The 18685-nt window shown below is 39.0% G+C and overlaps 1 protein-coding gene and 1 pseudogene across 1 annotated transcript in view; both read left to right on the top strand.

Moving 5' to 3' along the window:
* The first annotated feature begins 1359 nt into the window (after positions 1-1359).
* LOC132866030 (interferon-induced protein 44-like) overlaps positions 1360-18685 on the top strand; it is a 91955-nt gene continuing 74629 nt past the window's right edge. Inside the window, exon 1 of the mRNA XM_060898586.1 lies at positions 1360-1396. The gene's annotated coding sequence lies outside the window, so the exon portion shown is untranslated. The remainder of the gene's footprint in view (positions 1397-18685) is intronic.
* On the top strand, positions 12562-14172 carry LOC132865743 (interferon-induced protein 44-like; annotated as a pseudogene).

The raw sequence follows: 18685 nt of genomic DNA, 5'->3' as shown, positions 1-18685 counted from the left end.
AATCTATAGCTCTACGTACCTTTATCTAATGTCGCTTCACAACACATGTTCTGACAGGAGGACTGTCTTTGGATCCGGCATAGCTACTAGTAGACCCCCTCCGGAATACTGGCAGTGTTGCCAGATTGGGAGGTTTCCCGCCCAGTTGGGCGGTTTCAAGTGCATTTTGGTGGGTTTTGAACATATTTTGGGCTGGAAAACTTCAGCAGTATCTTGCAACAGATACTGCTGACGTTTTCCAGCCCAAAATATGTTCAAAACCCACCAAAATGCACCTGAAACCGCCCAACTGGGCGGGAAACCTCCCAATCTGGCAACACGGTGTAGGCACTGCTGATGGTAGTAACACACGTTTGTGCTGAACTGCACACCCAAGAGATTCTTTTAAGCTGGGAAGGGTGTCAAAACAATCCAAATCGAAGTGTTCAGAGCACAGGACGGATGTTGGTGAGGGCTCCCACTTGTCACGAGTGCGCCTGACTTGCTTCACCCACTTCGCATGCAGCTCGGGATTTCTGGGAAACTTGAATAAACTTACCCCATCCTTGTGGGTTTTGGAGCAAAAGCCGGCAACACAACGCGAAGGCATAATAACTAATATATATATATATATATATATATATATATATATATATATATATATATATATATATATATAATGTCTAATAATGTCTAATAAAAATACTAATAATGATAAACTGAACACCTCTCGCATCAACAACAAACTGGTAAGTTAGGAGGAAGGTTCTTTCGTTGACGTCATATAGCTCCTCCTCCTCTTTCGTCTCCTGGGTGCTGCAGCCCCGTCAAATTTGCCCAAATAGCTGCGTTTATCATCATAACTTGTAAAATAGGCGCCTTCGTGAATTAATATATGGGTCATCGGGAATTACTTTTTATGTTATAAAACATCGCCAAAGATGTCAAAAACGTGTCATCAGCACTTTAAAGGCTTCATAAAAGCAACTATTTTCCCTTCACTTCTCTCAGCCTGAACATGTTTTACAAAATGAAGAAATAAATTAAGTTTCTATAAGAAAATTCAGTGCTTTTATGATATTTATGATATACAGTAAGCTTTACTCACACTTTTCAGTGATATTTCTCACATACACATCTCACGTTATTCTTTACCAAGGGAGCAACATAGTAATCACATTCAGATATAAACTTATCATCCTGACATATTGAGTGAAACTGCTGATTAAAATTTTACATAGCAGCAGATATTTTGGATCATGAATCTTGGAATTATTGCAGTTCTGGGAAAGTAAAAGTAAATACCCAAGTCATACCCAGTTCCAATTTTATATCCAACACTTCTTCAGTGTTTCAGACTTACAGAACTGGAGCAGCAGTATACAGGTTCAGCTCTACAACCGGAACAGAATAAACTGTAAGTGAAAGATTTCACTCTGTTGCACTGAACATCCATTTAAATTAGATTTAACATTTCTCAATCCAAAATGTTCCTACTTATTAAATATATAATAATACCATGATTATGTTTCTGATCTGGTCAGACATAAAAGTTTCTCATTATATTATTATTACATAATAATCACAACATTTTTTCATTAGAACAAAAAAAAACATAGCAAGATAATCTGAAAGATAAATTTTACAGTAGTATGGTAAACATGGAAAAGAAATCTGTCCATATTGTTTACAATTTGTTTACAAATAGATTAATTAATTCCAACAAGATAACAAAAAACTCCTCAGAGGATATATAAGAGGTTGCAGGCAGTTCAAGAAAAATCATACACAAAGAAAATATAGAGAATGCAAGAAAAATAAAAGCTTTTGAACATATTAACATAGCTTTGTTAAAATCTTAAAATATACTATGGACCAGGGCGGCACGGTGGTGTAGTGGTTAGCCCTGTCGCCTCACAGCAAGAAGGTCCGGGTTCGAGCCCCGTGGCCGGTGAGGGCCTATCTGTGCGGAGTTTGCATGTTCTCCCAGTGTCCGCGTGGGTTTCCTCCAGGTGCTCCGGTTTCCCCCACAGTCCAAAGACATGCAGGTTAGGTTAACTGGTGACTCTAAATTGACCGTAGGTGTGAATGTGAGTGTGAATGGTTGTCTGTCTATGTGTCAGCCTTGTGATGACCTGGCGACTTGTCCAGGGTGTACCCCACCTTTCGCACGTAGTCAGCTGGGATAGGCTCCAGCTTGCCTGCGACCCTGTAGAACAGGATAAAGCGGCTAGAGGTAATGAGATGAGATACTATGGACTATTTTTGTTGTTATAATAAAGAAGCATTCATGAAACCTGACACTAAATATGACTGGAATGTAGGGCTGCTGCTGCCTTTTACATTAGACAGGCCTACATGTAACATTCCTCGGTCCTAAATGTTCCGACGTATGAAATATATAAGGATACCACGATTATGTTTCGGCCCTGACCAGGGATAAAATTAAATCCTCTGGAAAAGAAGGCACAATGTTTTCTCATTATGTTATTCTACAGTCAGTACATTAATGACAGACCTTCTGTCATTCTGTAAGTAGAAATAAAATAACATGGAAAGTTCTGTTAAAACACCATGATAAAAAGGCAAAAAAAAGAAAACTGTTCATCTTCATGGTCACAAGGTGAGATCTTTACACAAGGCCAGATCTTTATATCACAGAAAAGACTTCTTTTACATGTTTTAATTCATCAGCTTTTACCTGAATGCTACAATTGGAATAACAAACACAAATTGACTAAATCAGGAACTAACATTTTCACAATGTTACATGTAACTATAAATGAATAAAAAGTACAATCTGTTGGTATTGTTATTTTTTAATCATCTAGAACAGGGCTTTTCAAAGTGTGGGGCGCGCCTCCCCTAGGGGGCGCCAGAGTTCTTCAGGGGGGCGCAACATGAGGAAAAATAAACCAGAATAAGTTACTATTGCGGACATTTAGCGAACTTCAGCTAGCCTTTACCAGAGACAAAATGGATCGATTTTTAGTACCTAAAGCTACAGTGAGTGAGGAGACAGAGTCTGGGCCAAGCAAAAAAAGAAGGAAGTATGACCACGATTATTTAAAGTTTGGATTTTCATGGACTGGATCTGAAGATGCTCCACTGCCACAGTGTGTTGTCTGCCAAGAGGTGCTAGCTAACGATGCTATGAGATGTTTAAAATGTGTAAAACAAGATGTTTTTTTTTAAAAAAAAAGCACAGATGTTTAAAATGTGTAAAAAAAAGAGGTTTTAAAAAAGCACAGATGTTTAAAATGTAAAAAAAGAGGTTTCAAAAAGCACAGATGTTTAAAATGTGTAAAAAAGAGGCTTTAAAAAGCAGATGTTTAAAATGTGTAAAAAAAGAGGTTTTAAAAAGCACAGATGTTTAAAATGTGTAAAAAAAGAGGTTTTAAAAAGCACAGATGTTTAAAATGTGTAAAAAAAAGAGGCTTTAAAAAAGCAGATGTTTAAAATGTGTAAAAAAAGAGGTTTTAAAAAGCACAGATGTTTAAAATGTGTAAAAAAAGAGGTTTTAAAAAGCACAGATGTTTAAAATGTGTAAAAAAAGAGGTTTTAAAAAGCACAGATGTTTAAAATGTGTAAAAAAAGAGGTTTTAAAAACCACAGATGTTTTAAATGTGTAAAAAAGATGTTTTCAAAAAGCACAGATGTTTAAAATGTGTAAAAAAAAAAAGGTTCTAAAAACGCACAGATGTTTAAAATGTGTAAAAAAAAAAAAGAGGTTTTAAAAAGCACAGAGGTTTTAAATGTGTAAAAGAAAAGAGGTTTTAAAAACCACAGATGTTTTAAATGTGTAAAAAAAGATGTTTTCAAAAAGCACAGATGTTTAAAATGTGTAAAAGAAAAAAAATAATGTGTACAACAACCATTTTTTTTTTAAATACGAATGGAACATTAAGTATAGCAACAACAAAAATAGTAAGGCGGGGGGAGGGGGTGCGCTGTTGTTTCTTTGCTCTCTGGGGGGGGGGGGGGGGGGGCTGACTCTCCCACACTTTGAAAACCCCTCATCTAGAAATTGTAATCATTGTTAATTTGCTGTGGTGTCGGAGGAATAAAACTCTTGGGAGCGTGCTGTTACAGGAAAGTAATCAGCTCTGTGGTGGTAACAGTGCTTGTCGTTGATTGTTTTTCTGGAACAGCAGGCCGCTGAGGGGGTGTGACTGGGGGAGTGTCAGGGCTGCAGTGTGAGCACTGGAAAGACTCCTTTAGAGAACAGGAACACTGCTCTGTTTCAGGATAATGTTACATCTTAAAGCTTTCATTTAGAAACTAAAATAACAATCGAAATATTCTTACACTGCTATCACCTCATACACATGGATTAACAGCTGCACACAACCGGATATCCGGTTTCCTCTAAAATAAACTCATCAACCGGAGCTCAGTAATATCATGCATCAGAATAAACCCGTCCCGGAATCCTACCCCGGGGTGAGAGGGGTATTTACAGTGCAGTGTCTGATGCTACCTGCGGGTGAAGATCAGCCATAATCGGTCATCTGATCTAACTACAGACATCAGAGCGCTGCTGCTCCTCCTCCTCTTCATACCGCTGATCTGCAGATCATCATCACGGAAATGAGGAATGGAATATGACATAAACACCCTCGAAAGTGGGCGGGAACTTTAACATGTTGCACCTCAAGCGGATATGAACTTCCGGCTAGACTACGGGTTTCAAAATAAAAGTCCTACATGGACAGATCCATATTTCTGTCCCCTGCAGTGAGTTCCACCTAGACAGCCGCAAGAGGGCGTGAAATCACAAAAAACAGGCTGAAGTCTCATGGATGCTCGAAAAGTATTCTAGTGGCTCTCGCACTGAGCTCGAGATAAAATCTGGAGAGCTCATAGGCTTGTCAGAGTGAAGCCAGCTGGCCGCCATCTTACCACTCCCATCGTGAGTGTTAGACCACTGGAAGCTACACAACTGAAAATTAGAAAAATTAGAAGAAAAATGCCTGCGTGTGCAGCAGTGAACTATACAAATAGGCAGGTCAAAGGTTGTTGATGGACATTTCACTTGTGAGTACTGGTAGCTAGGGTGTGATCATTTTTATACTTGTGTATGAACTGAGTAAATTAGCCTCAAGAACCTAAATGAAAGAAGGACCAGAGTCTGAGGCAGAAATGGCAGTGAGGGATATATCTGTGAAGAATCTCAGTCATCCAGGTACATAGTAATCTGTGGTTGGTAGAAGAGAGCAACTGGACTTGCTTGAAGATTCTTGAAAACGTTTCGCCTCCCATCCGAAAGGCTTCCTCAGTTCTGTCTGACTTATAGGGAGTATCAAGTATTTATCCTCTCATCGATCATCATAGAATCCGAATCAGAATGCTGATGGCTGCATTGTAGGTGGCTGACCCCCACCTGTGTTCACTGATGGTCGTTCCAGGTTGACAAAAATGAACGATCCTCTCTGGCTAGGATGTCTGCCAGTTTTCTGGAAGTCCTCTCATACTCCTGCACCCGTCGAAGGGATCTCAACCCAAAGTGCATAGTTAGTCAGACAGAACTGAGGAAGGCGAAACGTTTTCAAGAATCTTCAAGCAAGTCCAGTTGCTCTCTTCTACCAACCACAGATTACTATGTACCTGGATGACTGAGATTCTTCACAAATATGTTTCTACGCACTTTGGGATGAGATCCCTTCGACTGGTGCGGGAGTATGAGAGGACTTCCAGAAAACTGGCAGACATCTTAGCCAGAGAGGATCGTTCATTTTTGTCAACCTGGAACGACCATCAGTGAACAGAGGTGGGTGTCTATGACATCTTTTATCAGCCACCTACAATGCAGCCATCAGCATTCTGATTCGGATTCTATGATGATCCATGAGAGGATAAATACTTGATACTCCCTATTAGTCAGACAGAACTGAGGAAGCCTTTCGGATGAGAGGCGAAACGTTTTCAAGAATCTTCAGGCAAGTCCAGTTGCTCTCTTCTACCAACCACAGATGGCAGTGAGGGATGCAAATAAAAAGAGAGATGTTATTGTTCTAGTTTGGTCAGTAGTTATTTTCATTTACCTAAGGCTAAAAACAATTGATGATGTCGATCATCTACACGTCACACCCACTTGCACAAATTGACAAAATGTGAATTGATTAAATATCAAATAACATGAGAAAATAATCCTGTTTCAACAACTGTCGTAAATAGAAAGGAAGTATTGTACAGCCTTTGTGTTGGTACAATAATTAAAGTAACTAAATAAATTATATAAGGAAGAATAAGTAAAGAGAAAGGTACACTGTATAAGAGAAAAACTGAAATAATATCTGTAAAAATAATTATAGTTGTAAAAAAGAGCCATTAAAAAAATGATCAGAGACTGAACTGGAAAAAGGAAAAAAACAATAATAGTGAAGAGGAGCGCAATAAAGATATGTAAGGAATGTGGCTAAAGTGGAGAAAATAAGAGGAGGTAATGAAAGGAGAAAAAAACATCAGGAGATACTTTTCTTGGGGCAAATTTGATCGGATACCACACAAGCCGAATACTCGTGATGGGAGTGGTAATATGGCAGCCACATGGCTTCACTCGTCTCTACAGCAGGTAATAGGCTATGAGCTCTCCAGAATTTATATAGAGCTCAGTGGGTTCTTGGTACTAATTTAGCTTTAGATGAAGGTGACCAGAATTCTGAGAAGAAAATTGGGAACATTTTCAGTTCGGCGGTGAAAACATCATCAAAATATCTAATGTTTTCATTTTTGTAATAAAAAGGGGGGACATTTCTGGTTTTCATGTATTTTGATCATGCATTGCATTAAAACTGGGATTTTCCTCACTGAGTGCACTGTAGGCCGATTCTGCAACTGCTTTAGGTTAACATTAACTGAAGACAATGTGAAAAGCTCTGGTATGGGTACATCGTTTAGATTTATAGACTCTTACATTGTAGGTTAGCTGAAATAGATGTTTTAGACCCATGAAAGTAAATATTAAATTAATTACCGTATATGCCACTAGAGTGGCAGCTACAGTTATCGACACCTTAACAACCTTTTCGCCATTGCAAAAGTAGAAAACACTTTCAATACGGAAATTGTGCATGAATAATTACTCAAACTTCCACTGAAAAAAAAATGGGTTGATTCCCGATTACTTAGCATATCAGATCACATGACACCGTTCCACAATTATCAACACCCAGATGATTATTTATTAAAAAAAAAAATCGGTATGTCGTATTAAGTTAACATAGTTTTTATTTGAAATCTGTTTTGCACAGACTTATATTTAGTACAAAATATATTTTATATAAATATACTGATGTCGCTGCTTACATAAATGAGGAAGTAATTATAATGTTTGTAAACAAATGAACTGATAATGTTTAACCTGCATCAGAAAATCTTTTTGTTCCACTTTCTACCCACTTTCTAAGTATTTTCGTAGATCACATTTTGTTAATCATTCGTTGTTGTTTGCATTAATTTCTAGTTTTGTAGTTTACCAATAAATGTCAACAGGCAATTGATATTGTAACCACATGGAAATCCCGGTCAAAGGTCGCACGTCATTCCTCGAACCAAAATAGAAAATGTCTACTGATATTGTAATATGTGGTAGACATTTACAACAAACTGCAAAAAAAAATATTTTCTGAATGGAAGAGAAAAATGTGAATATTTCAAGCATGTAATTTTTTTTTTATATGCTAGGAATTTAATTCTGGTCTAATTCTATTGATTGCAATAGGATTCCAAATATTCTGTAAGCATTCCATTCTGTTATGAATTGGAAAAAAATTATTATAAATCACAGCACGTTTATTTTTTTAAAGTCCTTCATCTACTTCAATACTGTTACACAAAGATTGATACAAAACAGTTGTAAATGTGACTTAATTCCACAGGGTATCAATAACGGTGGATAAAAGTGATCAGAATTATCAACACCTTACGTGACTTCTCAAACGTGTGTACAGATACAAAATGGCGACTGTCAAATGAAAGAGTAAGAAACAAAGTAGGTTTCGACAAGGAGATTTAGCTGATCATGCTAAAAAAAAATTCCATCTCAGATAACGAGCTGCGTCATCAGACAACAAGATCAAGGGGGGGGGGGGGGGGGGGTCTTCCGGTTGATTAATTAACCATTAATAACTGTTGTAACTGAAACTCACCTTTGTAAAATTGTTTTTTATTGGTAAATCTGAAAGGTGTCTAATGATGGATTGTCGATAATTGTAGCCACCTCTCTAGTAAAAAAGAGCCATTCAAAAAAATGATCAGACACTGAACTGGAAAAGGAAAAAAAACAATAATAGTGAAGGGGAGCGCTATAAAGATATGTAAGGAATGTGGCTAAAGTTGAGAAAATAAGAAGAAGTAATGAAAGGAAAATAACATCAGGAGATACTTTTCTTGGGGCAAATCTGATCGGATACCACAGTTTAACACATAAGCCGAATACACGCTGTGGGAGTGGTAATATGGTGGCCACATGGCTTCACTCATCTCTACAGCGGGTAATAGGCTATGAGCTCTCCAGATTTTATATAGAGCTCAGTGGGTTCTTGGTACTAATTGAGCTTAAGATTAAGGTGACCAGAATTCTGAGAAGAAAACTGGGGGCATTTTCAGTTTGGCGGTGAAAATATCATTAAAATATCTAATGTTTTCATCTTTGTAATAAAAAGGGGGGACATGTCTGGTTTTCATGTATTTTGATCATGCATTGCATAAAAAGTGGGATTTTCCTCACTGAGTGCACTGTAGGGCGATTCTGCAACTGCTTTAGGTTAACATTAATTAAAGACAATGTGAAAATCTCTGGTATGGGTACATAGTTTAGATTTATAGACTCTTACATTGTAGGTGAGGGGCGGCATGGTGGTGTAGTGGTTAGCGCTGTCGCCTCACAGCAAGAAGGTCCGGGTTCGAGCCCCGTGGCCGGCGAGGGCCTTTCTGTGTGGAGTTTGCATGTTCTCCTCGTGTCCGCGTGGGTTTCCTCTGGGTGCTCCGGTTTCCCCCACAGTCCAAAGACATGCAGGTTAGGTTAACTGGTGACTCTAAATTGACCGTAGGTGTGAATGTGAGTGTGAATGGTTGTCTGTGTCTATGTGTCAGCCCTGTGATGACCTGGCGACTTGTCCAGGGTGTACCCCGCCTTTCGCCCGTAGTCAGCTGGGATAGGCTCCAGCTTGCCTGCGACCCTGTAGAAGGATAAAGCGGCTAGAGATAATGAGATGAGAAATTGTAGGTGAGCTGAAATAGATGTTTTAGACCCATGAAAGTAAATATATTAAATTAATTACCGTATATGCGACTAGTAATGTACAATGTATTTAAAAATATACAAAACACACAACACAATTTCAATAAATAGTTTACTTCAATCCAAGCAATTTCAAGGTATTATTATTATTATTATTGAAGATACAAATGATTCCCTATCTCCCATAGCCTAAATTGTAGCCATCACAGAATTGATGACCTCGCCTAAATGAGTAGCCTTAATCAAAATGTGTTGTCCACTACACATCACAACAAATTATACAAATTACTTTGGTAACATTAATCCAGCCACTGGGGGTGCATAAGCATACTCTTGGTGCCGGTCCCAAGCCCGGATAAATTGGAAAGGGTTGCGTCAAGAAGGGCATTCGGCATAAAACCGTGCCAAATCTAACATGCAGATTGAAAAGAGAAGTACCATACCGGATCGGTCGGGGCCCAGATTAACAACTGCCTCCGGTACTGTTGGTCAACAGGGTACCGGTGGAAAGTATGCTACTGTTGTGTCAAATCAGAGAAGGAGAAAGAGAGGGGGGAGGCGTGTTAGGCGTGAGCGTGATAGATGGAAGGGAAGGAGCTTAGAATTGAGTGTAGGAACACTGAATGTGGGAACATTGACTGGCAGAGCGAGAGAGTTAGCAGGTATGATGGAAAGAAGGAAGTTGGACATTTTGTGTGTGCAGGAGATGAGGTGGAAAGGAAGCAAGGCCAAGAACATTGGAGGTGGATGCAAGTTGTTTTATTATGGAGTCGATGGAAAGAAAAATGGTGTTGGTATTGTTTTGAGGGGAGAGTTGGTCAACAGTGTGATTGATATGAAGAGGGTGTCAGATAGAGTGATAGGCATGAAGTTGGAGAGTCAAGGAGTGATAATCAATGCTGTGTGTGCATACGCTCCACAGGTTGGATGTGAGAATGAAGAGAAAGAGTCTTTCTGGGAAAAGATGGATGAAGTGGTAGAAAGTATACCGAGGGAGGAGCATGTGCTGATAGAAGCAGATTTCAATGGACATGTTGGCGAGGGAAACAGAGGAGATGAGGATGTGATGGGCAGATATGGTGTAAGAGAGAGAAATGTGGAAGGGCAAATAGTGGTTGATTTTTCAAAGGGGATGAATTTGGCAACAGTCAATACATACTTCGAGAAGAAAGAGCAGCACAGGGTGATGTTTAAGAGTGGAGGAAGATCTACACAGGTGGACTACATACTCTGTAGAAGGGGTAACATGAAAGAGATTGGAGACTGTAAAGTGATGGCAGGGGAGAGTGTAGCTAGACAACATTGAGTGGTTGTGTGCAGGATGAGCTTGAAAGTGAAAAAGAGGAAGCGTGAAATAGTGGAGCTGAAGATTAAGTGGTGGAAACTAAAAGAGATTGATCATCAGAAATGAGACGAGCATTGAGTGGGCATGGAAGTCTGCCAGAAGATTGGGATACTACTGCTATACTAGTAAGAGAGGCAGCAAGGAAGGTGCTAGGGTGGTCATCAGGAAGGAAGACAAGGAGACATGGTGGTGGAACAAAGAAGTGCAGGAAATTATAAAAGAGAAGAGGCTAGCAAAGAAGAATTGGGACGATCAGAGAGATGAGGAAAGCAGGCGGTTATACAGAGAGATGAGACAGAAGGCAAAAAGAGCAGTAGCAAAGGCGAAAGCAGATGCATACCAGGAGTTGTACGAAAGACTGGAGACCAAAGAAGGAGAGAAAGACCTGTACAGACTAGCTAGGCAGAGAAACAGGGAAGCGAGGGATGTATGGCAGGTAAGAGTGATGAAAGATGTAAATGGAAAATGTGCTGACAAAGAGAGTGTATTAAGAAGGTGGAAAGAGTACTTTTGAGGATTTATTAAATGAGGAGAATCCAAGAGAGAAAAGGTCAGATTCGTTGGAGACAGCAAATCAGGAAGTAAAGTTGGTTAGTAAGGATGAGGTGAGGGCAGCCATGAAAAGAATGAAGACTGGGAAAGCAGTTGGACCAGATGGTATCCCGATTGAGGCTTGGAGATGTTTGGGTGAAACGGCTGTGGAGTTCCTAACGAGATTGTTTAATAAGATCCTAGAGAATGAGAAAATGCCAAATGAATGGAGAAAGAGTGTGCTAGTCCCAATATACAAGAATAAGGGAGATGTACAGAGCTGCAGTAATTACAGAGGGATAAAATTGATAAGCCACACCATGAAGTTATGGGAAAGGGTATTGGAGGCGAGATTGAGAAGAGAGGTAGCAATCTGTGAACAGCAGTACGGGTTTATGCCAAGGAAGAGCATGTCTGATGCAATATTTGCTTTAAGAATGTTAATGGAGAAGTACAGGGAAGGCCAGAGAAAGCTACATTGTGTGTTTGTAGACCTGGAGAAGGCATACGATAGAGTGCCGAGAGATGAGTTATGGTATTATATGAGAAAGTGTGAAGTGAATGAGAAGTATAGAGTGGTGCAAGACATGTATGAGAACAGTGAAACAGCAGTGAGGTGTGCAGTTGGAACGACTGAATGGTTCAAGGTGAAGGTGGGACTTCATCAAGGATCTGCTTTGAGTCCTTTCTTGTTTGCCATAGTGATCGATAGCTTGACGGACAAAGTGAGGCAAGAGTCACCATGGAACATGATGTTTGCAGATAGAATAGAATAGAATGGAATGCCCTTTATTGTCATTTTACAATCAACTGTATAACAAGATTAGAAGCTTCTCCCTTTCCAGTGCAAAAAAATAAGTACAAAAAAACCACTTAAATCCTAACACAAACATTACAAAAATTGAAATACGTATAAAAGTGTCTTATATCCAAGTATGAATATGGATGGCTATGTACAGAATCAATAATAAATTATTTGTATTGCACAAAATGTAAAAGGGACAGTGACAGATGTTTTGCATAATGTCGACATTATATTTGTTTCCTCTCAGAGTTCAATATGGTGATGGCTCTTGGGAAGAAGCTGTTTTTCATTCTAGTAGTCCTTGTTTTAATACATCTGTAGTGCCTCCCAGAAGGAAGCAGCTCAAACAGCTAAGGCAGGATGTGAATTGTCCTTAATGATACTCCGAGCTCTGCTGATGCACCGGGTGGTGTATATGTCCTTCAGGGAGGGGAGAGGGCAGCCGACAATCCTCTGCACTGCTGCGACTGTCCTCTGAAGCCTCCCTCTGTCTGCAGCAGTGCAGCTCCCGTACCAGGTGGACAAGCAGTACGTCAGCAGGCTTTCAGTGGAGGAACGGTAGAAGGCCAACAGCAGCTTCTGGTCTAGATTGTTCTTCCTGAGGACTCTCAGGAAGATAGGCCTGGAACTTTCTATCCATTCACCCTTTCTGACATCATGGGTCTGGAGCCAGGGGAGTCAGAAGGAGTGCAGACTGAAGATATAATCAAAATATTAAAGGGCCATGTGAAAAGTGGTTACACTGTAAGTTCATGACTTATTATGAGAATTTTGTATTCTCCAGAATAAGTTTGGTTATGGCAATGACAACATAAGATGTGAAAAATTCAGACGAACAAATTTTAGCATAATGATAGATTAATATTTCTCATAACTAATTACCAGTATTCACTGTTGTTAGTGAATAATTCACGAGTTAATATTAGTACTTTCTTTCTGAAGTTCATTCAGTCTGATGTACATCTAAAAAGCATTTGAGGTGGTTCTTTTCACCTCTAAACATAAAGAACTTTGTTCTTTCAGTTTAACCCTGTAAAATCAACTGAGGAATGTGATCAAAAGCCCAGCCTGAAAGACAGAGTGCACTGTCTGGTGAGTTCTACCGGCGGACAGAATCTCCCTCACCAGTGACAATGTTTTTCAGAAAATGAGAGCTGTTCGGGAAAAGGCAAGGGACTTAGGTGAGTTTTTACATACACGATATTGCCGAAAGTATGTGCCCCTGACCATCACACCCATATGTGGTTCTTCCCCAAACTGTTCCCACAAAGTCTGAAACACACAGTTGTATAGAGTGTCTCTGTACACTGTAGCATTACAGTTTACCTTCATTGGAACTAAGAGTCCAAACTTGTTCCAACATGACAATGTCCCTGTGCACAAAACGAGCTCCATGAAGACATGGTGTGTGAAGGTTGGAGTGAAGAGCTCGAGTGTCCTGCACAGAGCCCTGACTGAACTCAACCCCACTGAACACATTTGGGATGAACTGGAACATCCGACTGCACCCCAGACCTCCTTAATCAATAAAGTTATATTTAATCTAATCTAATCTAAACACCATCAGTGTCTGATCTCACTAATGCTCTTGTAACTGAATGAACACACATCCCCACAGACCCACCCCAAAATCTGGAAAGGGATGTTCAACAAACAGGAACGGGTGTGATGATCAGGTGTCCACGTACTTTTGAACATATACTGTAATTATGGACAGAAATCTGGTCATCTATAAAACTATTTGTACCATGAGTCAAGTTTTTGCATGAGTAGGGTCATATAAATGAAAGCTAGATAGTAATGAATTGTTTGTTTCTGGTGATTTAACAGGGATTCCTCAAGTTGTCATCATGTCACTGGTTGACAAAGCATGTCCCCTTGTTAACAAGAACCTGGAGAAGATCTACACCAGCAAAAAAATCAAATGGAAGGTGAGAACAACAACAACAGTCATCTTTTCCTCCCTTTATTTACTGCCTGTAGGTCTCCCATCTACTCTTTGGAGTTTTTCAGCAGCATAGAACCCTTTAACAGACGTAAGAGTTTTATATTAACATGATTCCCCCAGTATAACATGTCTTTTTTTTGTCATAGATGGAAGAGTGCAGTGCTCAACTGGGAGTCCCGATGAACTGCATCTTTCCTGTGAGGAACTACCATGAGCAGGTTACCAACGACTTGCACATGGATATTCTGATTCTCATGGCAGTCACTAATATCATTAGCTTTGCCAATGACTATGTTGAAGACCAGGTTTACAAAGAATAAGTTCCCCTTGTTTCTTGTTTAATCTCAAACATGCAACTGGATTGTTTCAGGAATTCACAGAGGTTTACTTAGAGACTATTAAAACAAGCTTAATCATTTCACTTGCAGTGATTACATTTTCATTGAGAATATTTAGTGATTATAATACATGAAATACATTGGAAAATTATCATCGATCATCTTTTTTTGCTATTATCTTTTATGACTGATATCTTTATGACTTTATGACAATGATATTGTTTTAATGAAGGTCACTTGGAGCATGATTTTCTCTTTTTTCCAATTTTAATGTATACAACAAGAAAAGACAGATTTACAAGAGAGACACCGTAGGAGTAATCTTTACTATTGACATTTTATGGGGTTAATATTCTACCTGGCCAAAAAAAATAAATTTGCACACTAATATTTTATTGGAAAGCTTTTATACATTTACCCCCAACTTTCCCGAACTCTCACCTTTTCCATGATTCATTGTTGCGTCATAGCGGAAGCTGGTATCTTTCTTCTGCTCCACTCTGTTGACATTTGTAGCTAATGCTAACTGCTAGGTACCGTAGGTAAGATCAAAGATGACTAAATGAAGGTTACATGGGTCCGATTTTCTGACGTGCTCTGGGGATAATACAATCACAATGTCCCATCCGTCTACCCTCACGGAATGGATAGACGACATGAAGTTGTGGCCCGACATCAGCTACATTGAGAGTGTCAATTATTTTATTCTTAGTGAGGGTTTTGATGGTAAGGAGCTACAAAAGCATGGAGGCGTACGATTATCTACACAGTTATGAAATTGGGAAAATTATGTGTAAAAGAGAGGGCAAGTTTGTTTGCTTAAAGGCTAAGGTTGAGCCTACCCAGAGCATGAACAAACCCAAACACCTGACTTGGGTAATGATGAGAGCCAATGGCATGATAGAAATGGCCAGCTGTTCCTGCATTGCAAGGTTAGGGAAATCCTGCAGTCATGCAGCAGCTATCATCTGGAAGGTAGACCATGTCAGAGTAGAGCTATTGTATTATTGTATTTGTTTACTAATTATGTAGTGTTTATATATTATAAGTCACGTTTGACAAAAGGGTCTGCCGAATACCACAACCATAACTATAACCATATTAACCATAAGCACCTAGCTCGAGTCTAATAGAACTCTACCAGCCTACTGTACCGTGATGTCTCTTGTATCAGCTCAAGAAGCAAAAGCTAGGAGAGAAGCCTAAACTAACCATTTTAATGCAGATGTAAATACTGTCAAACTTTGGAAACAGTAAACATACCATACTTAAATAATTCTTTGTCTATGTATTTGTCCAAGCTTCTTCAACTTCTTAACTACTCTGATCATTCCAGACATTGGATGATATTTGTAGGCTGTTTGTTTACACTAGTACTTCAGCACTGGTCGCTCTTGGATTCTCTTGGCTACATGCACTTATTGTTAGTCGCTTTGAATAAAAACATCAGCTAAATGACTGTAATGCCATGTAATGTTTGAATAATGTACAATTTCTAAACAACAATTACATAGAATTAATGTTGTTGATTTGGGTCCAAAATGCAGTGGTTAGTGGAAAGACAGGAATTGCATGTACAGATGAGCAGCGTATGGTGCTGGACATCACATCTTGCGAGTCCATTTAGAATAGAATAGAATAGAATAGAATAGAATAGAATAGAATAGAATAGAATAGAATGCCTTTATTGTCACTATACCCATGTACAATGAGATTAAAAGCAACTCCAATAACAGTGCAAACAGCATGTAGAAAAGAAGAGAGAGAAAAAAAAGGTGAGAGTGTAAGGTGCACAGTCCTGAGGCGTATGTGTTGTGTTTCACATTATGGAGTGAGGTATTGGACATTTAAAGTATTGCACAGAGAGAATCATATTATAAAGTATTGTACATTATAAATTATTGCACAAAGAGAGTCACATTGTAAAATAAAGCATTGCATATTATGAAGTATTGCACTGGGGAGTTAGACTATAAAGTCAGAGTATATTCGAGTTCAGGGTGGTTATGGCTTTTAGAAAGAAGCTGTTTTCGAATCTATTTGTTTTTGTTTTGATGCACCTGTAGCGCCTCCCTGAGGGTAACAGGTCAAAGCCAGGGTGGGAGCTGTCCTTGATAATGTTCTTAGCTCTGCTAAGGCAGCAGAAGGTGTAAATGTCCATCAGGGAGGGGAGAGTGCAGCCGATGATCTTCTGTGCTGCCTGATCTTCTGTGCTCAAAACAGATTCCATTCATAAAATCTTTAAGCTTTCATGAGTTGTTTGTGCACCCAACAATGGCACACATTGAACCAGAGAAAGACATTTAAAAAGACATTATCTTCTGACTAAAACAGGGTTGTCGTAGCTAGCTCTGCTCAACTACGTTCAACTCCCTCAGCCTCAGCTGCTTGGATAAACTGGAAATCAAAAACCAGCATCCGGGAGAGGTGGGTCTCATGGCAACCCCAACTGTCTCTCATAGGAAAGCCATGGATAGCTTTGATTACGGTACACATTCACAGTTTTGACAACCTCAATGTACATGATGTCACAACTTTTATTTCCATCCAGAGCTCCATTAATTTTTCACCAGGATCTTGTATTGATGACAGGAAATTTGAGCCACTCTGTAAAATCTCCAGCACATAGACTTTCAATGGGGTTAAGATCAGGACTCTCTGGTGGTTAATTCCTATTGAAAATTATTCCTCATGCTTCTTGAACCACTCTTTCACTATTTGAGTCCAATGAATCCTGCCATCATCCTGGAATATGGCTGTTCCATCAGGGAAGAAAAACCATCAGCTGACTTCATTTTATTGCCCCATACCGTTGCTGAGCCTTGACCTGACCAACTGAATCAACCCCAGATAATAACACTGCCTCCAGAGGCTTGTACAGTGGACAGTATGCATGATGGGGGCATCGCTTCATGAGCTTCTCTTCTTACCTTGACATGTCCATCACTCTGGAATAGGGTCAGTCTGGACTCATCAGACCACATTACTTATTTCCATTGCTCCAGAGTCCAATTTTTATGCTCCCTAACAAAATGAAGCCTTTTCTCCTGATTATCCTCACTAACAAGTGGTTTTCTTATGGATGCACAACTGTTAAGCACCAATCCTGTGAGATCTCATCACACTGTGAGTGTGAAAATGCTCTTAATTTCACTAGCAAACATAGCTGTGAGTTCTATTGTTGATTTGTTATGATTTCACTTCACCAAGTATTGAAGCAATATCTTATCACATGAAGTTTTTTTCAACCAGGTTTCTTCTGTGAAGTTGAAGGTTCACCACCATCCTTCCAGGTTTTAATAATGGGTTGGATACAGCTTCTGACATGGTAGTTTAGGAAAGGAGAAGCTACTCACTGCATCATTTCGGGTTGAAAGACTTGTTGCAGCTGAAACCTATTGCTCACTGCAGTAACTATCCAATCAATGGATAAGTATTTGTTTATTTGTTTACTTATCCAAGCAGTGGATATGTATTTGTAAATCCAAACAGCCACTTTTTTGGATAGAAAACATGTGTAAGCTTTTGTAAACATTTTAATTTTGATGTTAAAAAAAAAGGACGGGTAGTCCTGCACTTCTGGTTCTGATAAGTATATTGCAATACATAACCATGACAGCAACAGATACATAACAGTTGTGTATGATTGATTGGCTCTCTGTGGCTTTAAGGAGGAAAAAACACATGGGCTTATGAGATGTTGATTTTTCTTTGCTCAGGATTTACCTTTATTAAAAAATGCAGACTAATGAGTGAACATATCTAAAATACAAAATAAAAAATACCCATTACTGAACATCTTGGCAAAAACCAAAAATACACAGGATTTAGTTTACAGTATTTCCTAACCATTTAAAGGATTACATCCAGCATTGTTTACACAAGTTAAATGAAGAACAGAGACCTCCAAAATGGGAAATTAATAATAAGTTCAAGCCACTGCACTCTGCACTGGTTATTGAGAGAAGTAACAGCTACAAAGCCACTCCCCTAAAATACACAAATTAATGATCACCCAGATTTGCATTTGAATTAACTTTGACAAGACGAGGCCAGAGGTGCGCAGGAAAGGCTAGAGTACAGGTCTACTTTTCAAAATACTGAAACTGTTTATATTTTTGTGCATATGTAACCACACACATACCTTGATTCGTCTTATGCTGAATATATATTGATTGAAAGCCAGGTATGTTGATTTTCAGTAAAGAGTAATTGAAGTTAATGCTATTAAAAGCAAAAATAAATTATCATAATTACAGTAAACAAGTAAAATACATTAAAGATTTTGAGGTTGCTTATACTGAAAGGTTGTTTTCTGATAAATCACAGGCCTATTCAAAACGTGGATTATTCTAACCCAGCACCTGCAGCATTATTATATGTTGTAATGAGCTAGCCAAGGCCATGTTGAATCAAGCAATTGTTTATTCTGATTCATGCGATTCATGTGCCGGAGTGTTTTGCACGCTAACGTAATACATTTTATCAAATCATT

The sequence above is a fragment of the Neoarius graeffei genome, chromosome 18, assembly GCF_027579695.1.
Source record: "Neoarius graeffei isolate fNeoGra1 chromosome 18, fNeoGra1.pri, whole genome shotgun sequence".
Taxonomy (NCBI): Eukaryota; Metazoa; Chordata; class Actinopteri; order Siluriformes; family Ariidae; genus Neoarius; species Neoarius graeffei.
The sequence above is the reverse complement of the archived record's forward strand: the minus strand, read 5'-3'. Positions and strand labels throughout refer to the sequence as shown.